Source organism: Ochlerotatus camptorhynchus, unplaced genomic scaffold, assembly GCF_037179485.1.
Source record: "Ochlerotatus camptorhynchus isolate MF236.1 unplaced genomic scaffold, CSIRO-AGI_Acam_v1.1 ptg000141l, whole genome shotgun sequence".
NCBI classification, from domain to species: Eukaryota; Metazoa; Arthropoda; class Insecta; order Diptera; family Culicidae; genus Ochlerotatus; species Ochlerotatus camptorhynchus.
Window position 1 is genome coordinate 1,478,035 of NW_027040631.1, and position 15,266 is coordinate 1,493,300.

Genomic DNA, 15,266 nt, shown 5'->3' on the forward strand with positions numbered 1-15,266 from the left:
GACATCTCCAGCTTCACGGAAGTACTCTACGAAGCTGCAACAGTACCTATCCCAAGGACGGGTAGCGTACCTGGGCGAAAAGCCCTACGTTGGTGGAACGAGGATACCAAATGTGCGGTGAAAGCGCAACGGAAAGCTTTACGCCGGCTTAAACGTCTCACCTTAGACGACCCTGGTAGGGAGGAAGCGCTGAAGTTATACCGTGACGCAAGCGATCTAGCTGAATGGATTTCCTGGATTCAATCGACGAATCCTAATCATCGAGTGAATTGTGGAATCGCGTCAACGCTCTGAGTGACAAGCGGCGGTCTACTCCACCTACTATCCAACCTCATGGCACCTCGATCTCAGAACCGAAGGACATCGCCGAAGAATTAGGAAAATGTTTTGCCGGCCTTTTTTAGCTGTCAGTGGCTACGACAGGGATTTCGTCCAGCGCGTCAAACCTTCCACAAGCAGCATTCGCGACTTGCGAATTCCACCTGATGTTCCTGCTCTCTAGATCAACGAAACTCTTACCCTCCGGAAGCTTCAGTTTGCCCTCGGCAGCAGTAGTGGTAAATCTGCCGGGCCGGACGAGATTGGATACCCGGTTTTAAAAAAAACGGAAAAACGAGGCTACTCGCCCTCTTCAACGATCTATGGCTCACTGACTCGTATCCGGACCTCTGGAAACAAATCTTGGTAATGCCCATTCCGAAGAACAACACGGCGAGCGAAGAAGCCTCCTCCTTTAGGCCGATTGTGCTCACTTGCTGCGCGGCAAAAGTAATGGAGAGAATGGTAAATCGTCGTCTTAGGCAGTTCCTGGAGTCAAACGGCCTCCTTGACGAACGGCAAGGACACGGCTCCTCCACTTACTTTGCAGTCCTCGGGAAATTACTTAAGGTAGCCCAGGACAACGGTCACCATGCGTAGTAAGTCTCCCTTGATATTTCAAAGGCGTTCAACAGGACATGGACACCTGGTGTCATCAGGCAGCTCATCGGCTAGGGCCTAGAAGGTCACATCACACATTTTGTATGGAATTTCCTCCTTGATCGTACCTTTCAGGTGACTGTCGGGAACACTCGCTCGGATCCGTTACCCGAAGAAACTGGAGTGCTCCAGGGATCCGTCATAGCGGTAACGCTATTCCTGGTGGCAATGAACGGGGTATTCAGCCGATTGCCCGCACACAAAAAACAAAAATTGTTGCTATGAAAATAATGCATTTTCTTATTAAAAGTTTCCCAAAATACGTAGTTTTAAGTACGTAACTATTCAAAATGAAAGTTATGCTTTTGATATGAAAGTATTTCTTTCACTTGCAACATGTAATTTTAAAAGTGATTTTTTTAAAAGAAAACTTGTTCAACTGTCAAAACACCTATTACTGAGCCCTCATTTGTCGCCTGCCACCAATGAGATGGATTACCGGGGTGAAGCAATCTGTTAAGTTGTGTGAGTAAAACCACTATATAATAATTGCGTTTACGTTATTTTTAGTTTGCGTAACAACAATATTTTCACCTCTATATACTCATTGGCCTGCATGTCAATTTACGCGCTCGAAACATCGTTGCAAATCTCTAGTTAAAAGTTAGTTACTTTTTGAAAGTTTTGGTTTGGTTTGCAGGAAATATTAGCAATAAATATTAAGGGAAAAACCGTATCCGTTGGTCGACTAGGGTGGAAACGGCATACAGATTTTGTACATGGCACAGAGCGCGCGGTATGCGGAACAATATTGATAGTCGCCGAGTGGGAAGTTGCTGACGATGATGAGTGGCATTTTCATCTGGAATCAGAAAGGGGAATCTATTCTTGGTGAGTTGAGATGGAGTGGGAGAGCTGCGTGTTCGTGTTTTTCTAATTAGTCAATGTGTGAGTTTATTTCAGATTCAGCCAACGAAACTTGAGCTTTAGTCCGGATGGTTATCATAATATTACTCCTACCAAGATTGCGAAGATTGAAAAAAATTCCAAAGCCGTTGAACAAGACCTACATCCTAGCGTACATCTAAACCTCGATCAAAACGATTTCTCTGAAACAGTGAGTATTTTGAATTACTTGTACGGTTGTACCATATGAAGTTCACTAAAATATTAATTTTTCAGAGCAGCAGCCACTTCCGACATCATTTTATTCAGCGTAACGTGGTGGTTCGGTTCTGGCCGCAATTTACAGTTTCATCCAAAAAATAAGCCTCTTGTTATCTCTCTGCCATACTGGTTGATTTCCACAGTAGTTACAAAGAGTTCCGGTGATGGGAAGCGGAGGAACGTTAAGAAGGTAGAATCAGCTGCTGCTGCTCGCCAATGCCCCGTAGGTAACGGTATATAAACATACATTTATGGATATTTATGGATCAATAAAATATATTCGTCAACTTTTTTTATAGCAAACATTGATTTTGATTTAATAATTATTAGTACTTAAAATGAAAAATTGTGTTTTAATGTTGAAAAGATTGATTATTTCATTAAAAGCAGCTCATATGTAATCAAATTTACCAAACTTTCTTGCCAAAAATGTTTTTCTTTTAAATAAAAATAGACCGCTTTAATTTCAGATTGTCACGCTTTTCGTTTGACATGTACAACTGTACTCATTTTGAAAGTTTCAGCTTTTAAAAGTAGGGAGCGGATAACTTTTGAATTGACAGTGAGCTCTCTTTTGTTTTGAATGCTAATGACTTTCTTCCAAAAAGAACCAATGCAAACTTTTAATTCTACCAATGGTTTTTTTTTAATTTTAATGATAATTCTTTGTGTGTAGTCGCATCAACATAGTCAGGACAATCTCCCGCCCGCATCGCTCCAGCAACCGTGAGATCCGCCTTCGTTTCGATCGGGCTGTTATCGACAGTCGAGTTTTCTACGGCCTCGGAAAAACCTGCTAAGCCACTGCAAGACCAAGTAGCGGACCACATTTCTGAGGAAGACCAAGGAAACCGTACGCTCCTGGCTGGACAACCAAAAGTACAAGGACCAGCGGATCATCTCCAGACTCCGTTCTCCGACTCTGTTCAATTTGCAGCATCCCCGCCTCGGTGGAACACGTGTTGTGTGTCTGCCCGGAGTTCCAGAAGCTACGCGAACAGCATGGACTCCCGGAGAACGTTAGTAATCTGCTTGGTTACGACCCCTCAAAGTTGGCTGCACTGATCGCCTTTCTGAAGGACGCCTACTTGTATAATCAAAATTTTCCAGTAATTTGGCTGAGATGTGCCAAGGCTCTAAAATAACGAAAAGAAAACAATGATTTAATAAGACTAACGGTAAACTAATTCATTGTACCAACAATCAATACGAAACTAACGATTTTAAATTGGCTCACCACTTTAGTAGCCTATTGGTCCCAAGCAAACGATTAACGTACCCTATTCTAGTCGAAATTCTAGTACTACGCAATGTTTGTTTTGATTCGCTATGAAAGTTTGACAGATAAAATGAGGGGTTATTGGTTTTTCCTATGTTTCGAGGGGTGAATCGACTAGCTTGGGACCGAAGAGAGTACCAGAGCTGAGCCAAAAAGTTGAGCACGTTATTTCGGGACCTTCTAGTCTTAGAGTTACCTCTATGATTGTACTACCATGGACCCAAAGGGTAAGGACCTCCTTCACGCGATTTTTTTTGGTTCACCTGGCTGTTTTTTTTTAGTGTACCTGGTGCACCCGGTACTAGAGCAAAAGACAGCAATTTGTACCAGAACAGGTGTCAAAAGTGACACAGACAGCACAACTACCAGCAAAAAAAAGGCGGTACCCGCTGCCGTGGCAGTCAGATTGAGGTGTGTCATATCCCTTAGCACGTTTCTTTTTGTTTCGCCATTTTGAGATTTGAACTCGTGACTTTGGCGTGAGAGGCATGGATGCTAACAAAAAAAAAAGCGGAACTAGTTAAAATAGTTAATTATCTAACCTAATAGTTCATTAGCTCCAGGGCCCTTGAACATCATATATTTGGATTGTCCCCAGGAGGATTGTCCGCAGGAGAATTGTTCGAAGAACGATTGTACCCAGGAAGATTGTTCGAATAAGGATTGTCCGCAGGAAGATTGTTCAAAGGAGGATTGTCCACAGGAAGTTTGCTCGGGAGAAGGTTGTTCGAAGGATTGTTCGGAGGAGGATTGTCCGCAAGAAGATTGTTCGGGAGAAGATTGTACGAATAAGAATTGTCCGCAGGAAGATTGTTCAGAAGAAGATTGAATTATCAGCAGGATTGTCAACAGGAATATTGTCCGCTACCGACGAGTCGAGGAGAAAGATTATCCGGAGGAACAGGATTGTCCGCGGGAGGATTGTTCGAAAGAGGATTGTTCGAAGAAGGATTGTCCGCAGGAGAATTGTCCACAGGAAGATTGTCGACAGGAAGATTGTTTGGAGGAGGATTGTCCGCAGGAGGATTGTTCGAAGGAGGATTGTCCGCAGGAAGATTGTTCAGAAGAAGATTGTCCACAAGACGATTGTCCGCAGGAAGATAGTTCGGAAGAGGATTGTCCGTAGGAGAATTGTCCACAGGAAGATTGTTCGAAAGAGGGTTGTCCGCAGAAGGATTGTTCGAAAGAGGATTGTCCGCACGAAGATTATTTGGAGGAAGAGAATTGTCCGCAGCAGTGATGGAAAAGTTCATCAAAGTTGACTCGCGAACTTTTCCCTTGGTGAACTTCGTGAAATATCGCGAACTTTTCCAACACTCGTCCGCAGGAAGATTGATCAGAGGAAGATTGTCCACTGGACGATTGTCCGCAGGAAGATAGTTCCAGGAAAGATCTTCAGAGACAATCAATGACGTTCAAGGAAAACGTTGGGGAACGACACTCATCCTGATGCATGTTGCTTCAAAAAAGATATGGTAACACTGTGACGCCATGCGAGCGGAATTGAAAGAATTTTCGGAATAGACAGAAGGATCAACAGGGATATTAAGGTATACTGAAAAATAGACAAAAAATCGAATAAGGATGTCTGGAGAAAAAAAGTTCTGACTGATGTTCTGGATATATAAGCAGAATTTTATGGATAAATGTGATGGGGATACAGGATGCATCCGAATGTATCGTTCCCCCTGGGACATATAAAGAGCTTCAGAGTTCCGGATAATCTTCTTCCTCCACGTACTCCTTGACTCGTCGGTAGCAGACAATTCTCCTTCAAACAATCCTCATGCGGACAATCCTCCTTTGAACAATCTTCCCGCGGACAATCATCTGACTGGCGGGATCTGGTCCATTCGGTCCTCGCTACACAAGGATCGTACCTGGGTCCGCCTTGCATGATTTCTAGTTGGACCCCCAACAATTAAGTGATAAAACTGATTCCATTTTGATCAACATCAACAATGATCCTAGTTCTGAAGTTCAGGTTAGGAAAAAAGTTAGGTCAAAACAAAACGTCAGCTATTGTTAGTAAACAAACCGACAGCATTGTTGACAGCATTCCCCCATGCACTCAAAAATATAACTACCCACAAATATAAAAAACCTACTACTGCGTGCACTTCCATTCTATTACCGAGAACCATGCTTTTTCGATAAATTCCTTCCACGCTATTGGTTCTGACCTTTGGGTCCATGGTACTACGGTCAATCGACTTTAAGTCAATTTTTTTAAATATTTTTTTGGAAAATTAGAAGAAGCTAAGCACACACGAATGGTATACAACACGGTCTCAGCATTGAGGCAACTCTAATCTAATCTAATCTAATCTAATACAAACGCAGCCAGTACGAGAAAGCATCCTGGAAAATGATTAGGTTAGATTAGGTCTAATCATTTTTCTTGTCTAATTGATGTTTACAGCATATCTGAGATATGATATAAACATCAATACGGCCAGGCCTACTGCGTTGTATTTGCCGCAAAGATGATTCTTGGAAATGAATGGGAACATTTCTTGAATCAACAGGGGTGGAAGGATGCGTGGACATACCGTACCAAACGCTCCGAGCTACTACGTGTAGAATCATAAAATAATGCAAAATTACCGAATTTTCTCCTATGTTGGTAATGATTTTTTTGCGCTTAAAAGTTTCATTGGATGCATCCGCTCCTTTTTTTATCATGGGGTTTGCGATGCAGTTCCTCGTCATTGCTCGTGGTTATGTTTAGTGATGTGATGGAGATCATTTCTTTCACTAGAAAATACTACTCACAAACGCACGTACGCACTCATAACTATAAACAGAACTATACTTATCTTCCGGCATGTTACATGGAGAAACCTTTCAAATCCCCATACTCCAGGTTCTCGATGATCCCCAGTGGTTGCACACCCTCCGCTTCGTGCCCCATAAGCCTGCTGCAAGAGCGTTGAATCCCTCTCATCTTGCACACAATTCACACGCGTATCTATTATGCACTTTTCAACATTGATTTATAAGCTTCACGAAATTTTACAAGCATTACATTAAATTGAAAATTGATAAATCAGCGGATAAAAAACATGCAGCAAAAATTCACATGCAGTCTTCAAGCACGGCCTACTTCGATCCCAGCATAGAGGTAACAGTCCGACTACCAGTCCCAAAAGGGTTACCTCATTCCGAGGGGTAGGACACTGATCTTTTACACTCTAAAATGGCCAGGCTACTGCGTTAGTATCTGTGCAGTTTACCGTACTGTACCGTGAACGCTTACACGTACCCGGAAACCATGTCTGATTATTGCTGCCATTGGTATTGGTGAACCATATGCCAGTGTATAGGTACGGAATTGAAACGCAATAAGTTCTTGTATGACATCAGAGCTCCGCTCCGTGATGGCTGTTAATTCGGTTTTCTAGAGCGCAACATGTTTTCGGGGCTGTGTAAATTTTCAGCTGATTAAACTCGCTCAGTTGACGAAGAGTTGGGAATTGTTTAATCAATATATTTTCTTGGAAAAATATCGATTAGTTTCGTGTTGGCGAACAATTTTGTAAATTATTTTTCCCGAATTGATGGAAAACTGGCTAGTAACTTAAGCGAAAAGTTCAAAAATAACATAAACATTACGTCATCCGTTCAACGACGACGGATGGCAGAATATGTATGTAGAATACATGTAAATTGGAAACCCGGAGAGAAACCGCCTCTACGGCATTTCACTCTCGCGCTTGTAGGAATTTGTTATTATTGCTAATGTGCCTTTCCCTGTCTGTCTTCCCTACGGCAGCAAGTCTCAGAAGCATCAGTGTAGTTAGTACGTAGATAGAGAGTATGGGTGAGTGAGCTCAACGTTTGACCATGCTACGTTCGATATCCGTCGTCGTCGTCGTCGTCGTTGTCTTCATTCGTCGTTTGTTCGGTAACTTCTAGAGAGTGAGTAAAAATCTTTTTTTTTGCAAACAGTGAGTCTATCAGGAAGGTGTGATTTGTTCAAAGCACTATTTAATGGACAATATGACTAAACAAAGATTTCACTGTTCCACTTCCAATGGATTTTTTTTTATTGCATTGATACGGTTTCGATCGGTTTAGTGTGTAATCAGCCTACTGTAGAGTGGTCGATATTTTGTAAACATTTTGATTGTTTACAATTTCCTTTTTTATTACTTGGAGTTTTAACAGAATCGTAAGCATTTACAAGGATTCAGTCTTCGGCTAAATTTACACAGCAGTTGTTGAAAATGAGGGATCTTTCAAGATGTAGCATTTTGCACAATCACCTAACGCGCGCGCTGCTTTTTTGATGACGTAATGCTCATTCGGCGTCTTAAAAATACACACTTTTCAATGTCAATTGATGCCCTTTAGAGCTAGGTGAGAGATTCTTCCTGCCGCTCCGCTGCCTACTGCGACTGCTGTGTATATCATTAACGCTCGCTCGGCTCGTCATCAGATGAGCGACGGCGAAGGCGACGACGACGACAACGGCCCACTGTGGGATGTCGCCGTTGCCAAAGGGTGGTAGGGTGGTTTGCATGGCTGACTGCCACCGAGCGTAATGTTGTACCCCCTGAAGGGTGGGGAATGTTTGGCGGATAGACATTTTCCAACTCTCGACAAACAAATTTTCATTTTATGGTAATGAGGTTGGCCCCGCTTGGAGTCTTGGCAGCGAATCGTACGGTGATGACGTCACCTCTGATTACGTATGCCACTCTCGAAGTGCCTACATTGGCGCACGTACACACTGGCATGTGTCACATATATGTTGGTTTATGTATATCATCGAATGGAACTTGATTCCTTCTCCAATGCTACGATATTCCATCTCGGATCGTATGGAAGCGCTGTTGGGTTGTAAGCATAGATCTACGTAAGCAACATACCGCTACATGCTACGCCATCCGAGGGGTCGCGCGATGGTTGTGGACTTTTTCAAGAAACTGTCACTTTTCGATCGAATTAAAAATAATGCTGCTCATGTGCATGATAACAATTTCCCAACCATGATTTTTGCTGGTTGGAATGGTCTCAAAGGCTTCTTAGTAGCATGCCCTCGTTTTTGTGTTATTCTCGCACTTTTCATTCCCGTTTCCGAAACAGTTTGTATGTGTATATTTGCTCTTCGTATCATCCGAGAGCGTTTATTGTGTTCGTTCTCTCCTTTTCTCACTCTCTTCTTCGCGGTCGCCTTAATATCAAGCTGCGATGACGTTCGCCTGTACTGTCAAAAACAACCGCTCGCTAGTTTCGTTTGAGTGCTCACGACGAATATGACGAATTTGTGCTTGCTGATTCCCATCATCATCATCAACAAAAACAACAACAATAACAACAGCAACATCACCGCAGAGACCTGCTGCTATTGTACGCCAGATAAGGACCGCCAGCCCCGTCCGCTTCGTTAGCGAAACAAGGAAGCAACAAACACGCGGTCTGCTGCGATCGTCTGGTGGCGCTAGTAGTCGAAGCAGGAAAGACATATCTATTTGGGAATTTCGGCTACGTAGGCCCCTCGGTTGTGCACAAATACAATCCGGGAAGACGTCGACTATGGTGAGTTTGTCCGTTTCGTTCGCACCAATAGGTGAATTGATCCGTTGGTAAAGTGAGAGCGCAGCTACGGACTTTCGAAGGTGTGTTAGTGTTTGCGTACAGATATGCTCGGTCTCTGCGTAGTGGTGGAAATTGTTGACGTGTGTACTTACCTACATCATTACGATATAGAAGTAATTTTTTGTAGATCGCTCCGTTCGTAGTGACGGAGCAGTATACGTAAGAGGTATGTAATTTTTGTAAACTTTTTCGGTCGAAAAGTTTTTTTTTTCCTTCGCCAACGTTCTTCAAATCTCGGTTGGCCATTTTCCGGTGTACTTGGCCCTGTGTGACGTGACGTTTTTCGTGTAGTGAAGTGATAGAGTGGCTTGTGTTGCTGTGAATGTTTTGAAGGGAGCTAGCGTTTTTTTTTCCTCAGGAACCACTATCTGGTTCCTGGTGTGTGCTTCGGAAGCAGCTCTCTGCGTGAAAAGTCAAACCAACATCGTCGAGAGTACGATAGGAGAAAAGCAGCTAAGAGGTATAGCCAATATAGGAAGAAATTGCTTGACACTCGCTCGCTCTTTTAGCACAAGCGGGCTGTGTGTTTTCGTCGGGATGAAACCTTGCAATGGAAAATTTGAACAAACTGTGTTGACTGTGTTGACAGTGTGATTTGGTGGCGGTAAACTACGTAAAAAATAGTCATGAGAACCGTCTCGCAGCTAAATGTCAAAATCCAGCGTGCGTGTCACCGCGCCGTTGTCTCTCCCCTCGTCAACAAACACTGTATGTATGGTTGTTTTCCTTCGCAAAAAGTCGCTGGGTGCCAGGCCTACTACTGGGCCGTAACTACGTAATAGCAGCATAGCACTCGGTCACTGGATCCAGAGAGAAACATTTTGTTAGCAAACTAATTGTATCGTTTCGATCTAACAGCTATGATAAATATGGCACTATCACGAGCGCCTGGCAGCCACACGCGTGACCGTGCTCTGTCGTGTATATGTGATTACGTATCGTTCGGTCGGTGGGCAACATTTATCTCAATTTCGCATCCTGCGAGTGTGAGTTTGGCCCATATCAAATCCACCAAAATACCCCAGAGACATCAGTGTCGCTGGTTGCTCCTGCACACGCAGTAGGCTATAAAGGAAGAAAAATTACAGTATCTCGCGTGCCCGTCGTCGTCATCTACTACCTCAAAACCACATAAACTGGTTGTTATTTGGATGAATCATACCCATTATATCGATGATCGCATGAAAGCAAGCTCTTCTCCTCTTCCTCGGCATTCGAGAAACAACACAGCAAAGGCATGCCTTCTCCTATTCAGTTTCTTACTTGTGCACTTGTTCTAGCTCCCAGGTTACAGCCGCAAACGGAACGGAGCTGCTGCCAACACCTTAATTCCTGGATTATTTCAAGGTTATTTACCCATCCCACCCAACATTCTCTTTCTCTCTCGGGACATATACCTATTTGGGCAGTGCTCTCCCCTATTTTTCTTTTTTTTTTTTCGAAACCCAGTGGAAAACTATACACCAACTCCGTATTGTACGAGTCCTTGCGAGCACTTTCCCTAATCATCTTCCCTCATATTCGTCGGTCGTAGCAAGGACTGCTGGCTGGATGGAATGGCACCAAACAACCTGTCAGATCATACAATGAAAAGCGCGAACGGTGGGTGGGTTGGATGAAAGTAGTGTTTTGATTTTCTCACCCAAGAAAACATTCACCCATTGTCATTGCCCCCTCCCCTACTTCTCCAGGAGAGGAAAAGATCCTTGATGCATGCATCGAGCACTGATGGGGTGTAAGTACCTACTAACTCTCTTGTGAAAACCAAACCAAGGTCGACGTTCCGAAAAGTGCCTGCTGGTTACTTTGACAACCAACAACCCATACCACACCCTGGGCGCCTGCTTGGATATAGAGGTGGTATACATACATTGGTGAGAAGGAGCAGTCGAAGGTTTTTCGGAGGAATTTTCATCCTTCCGTGCCGAATAGCTCTCATTTTTTTTTTGTTCTGTTGTTGTTGGAAACAAGGTTGAAAGCGGATAAGGAGGAAGCCCGATGTAGTTTGTGAAAAAGGTCTGTAAATGAGTTTAATGACAGTATTGTGGTGTTTTTCCTGGATAAACAAGCGGTGAATAGCGTCGGTGACGACAGTGTGACAATAATGATGTATTGTTTGGAGAAGATCATGTGCCGGTTCCAACAAAGTGTATCAAGGTTGTTGCTGCCGCTGCCGCTGTTACAATTTAGTGTGGATCCATGATTGGACATTCGGTTTGTACAGGGAGATAGTGATCGGAAAGGCTGGAATGCTTTCGGCGGATTACTAATTATTACATGGTGCTGTTCGGTGTACAATTTGCTCTATGTGGTTCCAGGGGACGAAAATGAGTTTTTTTTTGTGACATTGAATTGTTTTGGAGATATGCATTATGCTTTGTAAAAGGAGCTTGTCATGCAACGATTTCTCAACAAAACCATAAACCATTAATCAAAACAATTTCTAGTCACCATTCTCCTCAGTTCTATAGTTACAGATTTGTTCAGGAAATTTCATTAGTTGCTCACCCCTAGTGAATGACCGATAAGGTTGTTAGAAGCAACTGTTTAAATATTTGTTTGGAAGCGCCAGGTTTCAATGTTCTAAAAAAAAAAAGTAAGCATTCCCAATTATCGCATCGCAAGCATCGAGGTCACAGAAACTAAGTTGATATATGTCGAAAAACTTGATTTATTTTCCTTTGAAATACTTATATGGGAGAGTAAGATACAAATTTCAGTAGAAAATTGCTTAACAAATGCTATTGGAGATTTTTTAATCTTTATCGTTCTCAGCAATAATTTTGTTTTGTTGCAAATTATGGATGCATAGAACAATTTTACCGCTGAAAATTTTTGACTGTCTGCTTTACTCTCGGCTGAGCTTTATTAATTTGAGTGAAAATATAATTCTGAGTAGTTAGGGCTTTGTTCACAGCACACTCACAGGCAAACAGACATAATTCTCGCATGTTGTTCATCAATTTCGCTTTCAACTGTCACAGAAGTGCAGCCAATCGAGCAGAAGACCGATCAGTGAGTAGAAAACAATTCTAATTAGATTGCAATATAGCTATCACCCGAAAATAATACGACAATACATATTTCAATAAAATAAAACCATCTTGGATAGGATTAGCCCTATGGCTTGGTATATTGTAAGGAGAACAACGGCTTGGTGTATTGTTAGTGAACAACGTTTGCTAGTTCGTGTAAAACAATATCGTCATGTTATCATTTATTTTATGTGGCTTCGCGTTTCTCTCTCTTTATAGAGTATATATATAGGTAACTCTAAGGCCAGATGGTCCCGAAGAAACGTGCTCAACTTCTTGGCTCAACTCTGGTACTATCTTCGGTCTCAAGCTTATCGATGCACCCCTCGAAACAGGAACATCCACGAACCCCTCATTTTATCTGTCAATCTTTCATAGCGAAACAAAACAAACATAGTGTAGAACTAGAAATTCGATGAGAATGGGATACGTTTATAGATGTACTTGGGACTAATAGGCTAGTCAAGTAGTGAGCCAATTTAAAATCGTTAGTTTCCACCGGTTGGTACCACCGCCTGTGGCACGATTAGTCAATTTCCTTGTGTTTCACGGTACCACATTACCGCCATCTGTTGAGCGTACTGCTCGTCACAGTGTACACAGCAGATGGCGGTAGTGTTTTAGCGACGATGTTTTGCAGTGAAAAATATTCAATTTGTTATGTCTGCTTGTCTGTGGCACACCTGATTTAAAACAGATTCGATTCTTCTGTGATGAGGTGTGCGACGAATGGAAGAGTGAAAGATTTTTGTTTCAGATAGGGTAAATTATGGCTTCGGCACCCATTGACTGTTTTCGGCAACCGAAATTGAAACGTTAATTTCACTGTATTTTCCCTTCAAAACTCTTCGCTGAATGTATTAAGCCGATTCCTTACCTTTTCAGCTTCAATCTGATTACATTTTTACGACTGTGCAATCCTGTTCTGCCATATTTTTCTTTAAATGAAATATACACACTACAAAATACGGCTGATTTCGAGTTGCCGATAATAGAACAGCTGGTTAACACGCAGTTTAAATGGAAAGGGTGCCGAAGAAAAAGAGACTGCCGACAATAGTCACACTCACCTGAGAAGTTTGCAGCGTTGTAAAAACATGTTCAACCCGTTTTGATCAATTCTGTCGATTGGAATTGGTAGAACAACAAGCAGCAGATAAATGTCAACAAACAAACCTGTCCTGTGTGTGTGTGACGCTGAGAAATCGCTAATAGAAGTACGGACGCTGCTTAGATTGACGAGAATACGTAAATTCCCCTATCTTGCAAAAAAAAATAAATTAGGTTGTTTAATTTCGAGAAACATACCCGTTTTTAGGCATCATCTGAAAGAGCTTCGTTTTCTGAGTACCACATCCAATTAAATCAAGATTTATTTTTTTTATTTTTGACACTAAATCTACTGCAGTCAAAATGCTGGTTGGGCTTTTAATACTTAGGTTGCTTTTTAGTTGGGCCATAACCCAATTAAAAAGCAACTGAATGTCAAAATCTCATGTCAAATTGGATTTGACAATCAATCATAAATTTTTCCAAGGGGTGACCATATGTATTAATGAATGTTAACATTTGGTATTTGTTCGAAACATTTGAGTTTCATTTGAAATTATAGAAGAAAACAAAATCAAAAATTGTGCACATAATATGATTTCTCGGGTAACATTTGAAAATGGCCTATCCTCGTTGATCGATTCTCTTCATCGACTTTCTGGTTTACTTGGTTTACCACGGCAACATTAACGAATTTCTCGTTAAGCTCGCAGCATAGTTCGACAGAAGATGATGTTAGCTTGCGCCTGAAACAACACATTGAATGGGAAGGAAATTCATTTGCAGTCAGGTTATTCGCGAAAGAGAAATATGATGAAGAGAATCGATCAACAATAATAGGCTTTTTTCTCGTGTTGCGTGAGATTTGCTTTTTTCAATCAGCTTTAAGCAATATGCTTCAATCTGCTGTGATTGAATCCACTTTTTGTGAAATCTTCTCTACCATAACAAAGGATGCGCACACCCCCCAACAAATTTTAGCCTTCTGTCAATTGGCCCAACTAACCAACCAGCGAATTTCGACTGTAGTTGACAGCTCGCTCCCATACATAGTCCCACCGAGAGGCGCTTGGATTGTGATTTTTGCTAATGTAATCGCACTTATTTAAAATAGTTCCAATGCACAAAAATTGATAAAATTTTGAATTTCGGTTCCATTTTTAATGCATACTACGAATATATACTTACCTCAATACCCCTAAACAGCTTAAAAGGGAATGCGTTATATTTTGATCGTTGATGTGCTTGTTAGATATGGGTCCGTATCGAGGGATGGCGACACATCTAAATCTTAATTCTAGATGCTGAAAAAATCTTACACTAGCGAATCAATCTTCGAAAAATCTTCTTTCATTTCTCGCATGTACTTGCAGCACTGTCTTGAAAGCTTCTTATCTTTGATATTTTGTCAAAATCCCATTTAAGTTGCTTCAAAAGCCATCGCTACCTGCGCTGAAACCGAGGCGTGCAACACATCTAAATCTCGATTTTAAATGGTCGAAAAATCTCACACTAGCAAATTAATCTACGAAAAATCTTTTTTCATCTCTTGCATCTAAACCCATCTATTCGCATCGCTCTCCACCTTTTTGCAGGAAATCTTAAAAATCATAATCAATCGTGTGTCTTCTATCTATTAAGCGCGAGTGCATGTCACAACAGCAAAACAAAAAATTTACTGCATCTTAGATAGAGTCGACCCCCTCGGCTGAAACCTTGGAATGACCTCCAAAGAGAGGGACGACTCTATCCACGATGCAGAAAAGATTGTTTTTTGCTGTGGCTAGCTGCACGTTCGCTGAATAGATAGAAGGAAGATGTATGTCGATTTTGAAGATTTCCTGCAAAAAGATGAAGCACGATGCAAGTAGATGCGAGAAATGAAAGATGATTTTTCGAAGATTGATTCGCTAGTGTGAGATTTTTTGAGCATCTAGAATTGAGATTTAGATGTGTCGCCCCCCTCGCTTATAACATCTTCTAAGCACATCCCTGTAGAAATAATAGTCAGGAACCCACTGGAAATTCATGATTACTGGAAAATACACAAAGTTCACCAGAGTCCTGATCAGTGTTGGGAAAATATCAAAAAATCAAATCGCACCAACGCCCAAGATCACGCTTGATTTTCGTAGACAAAAATCAACAAGCAAACAACTGCGGTTGATTTTGCAAGCTGTGATATCATCGCAGCTCGGAATATCAAGCTAACA

General features: G+C 41.9%; 1 protein-coding gene across 10 annotated transcripts in view; it reads left to right on the top strand.

Annotated features, from left to right (window-relative positions):
- Positions 1-7,194: 7,194 nt before the first annotated feature.
- The window catches only part of CrebB (Cyclic-AMP response element binding protein B), a 64,016-nt gene continuing 55,944 nt past the window's right edge, over positions 7,195-15,266 (top strand). For 6 of the 10 annotated variants that reach the window (XM_065221398.1, XM_065221400.1, XM_065221401.1 and 3 more), the window contains exon 1: positions 8,915-9,428. The gene's annotated coding sequence lies outside the window, so the exon portion shown is untranslated. The other 4 variants (XM_065221396.1, XM_065221397.1, XM_065221394.1 and 1 more) reach the window with 4 other exon arrangements.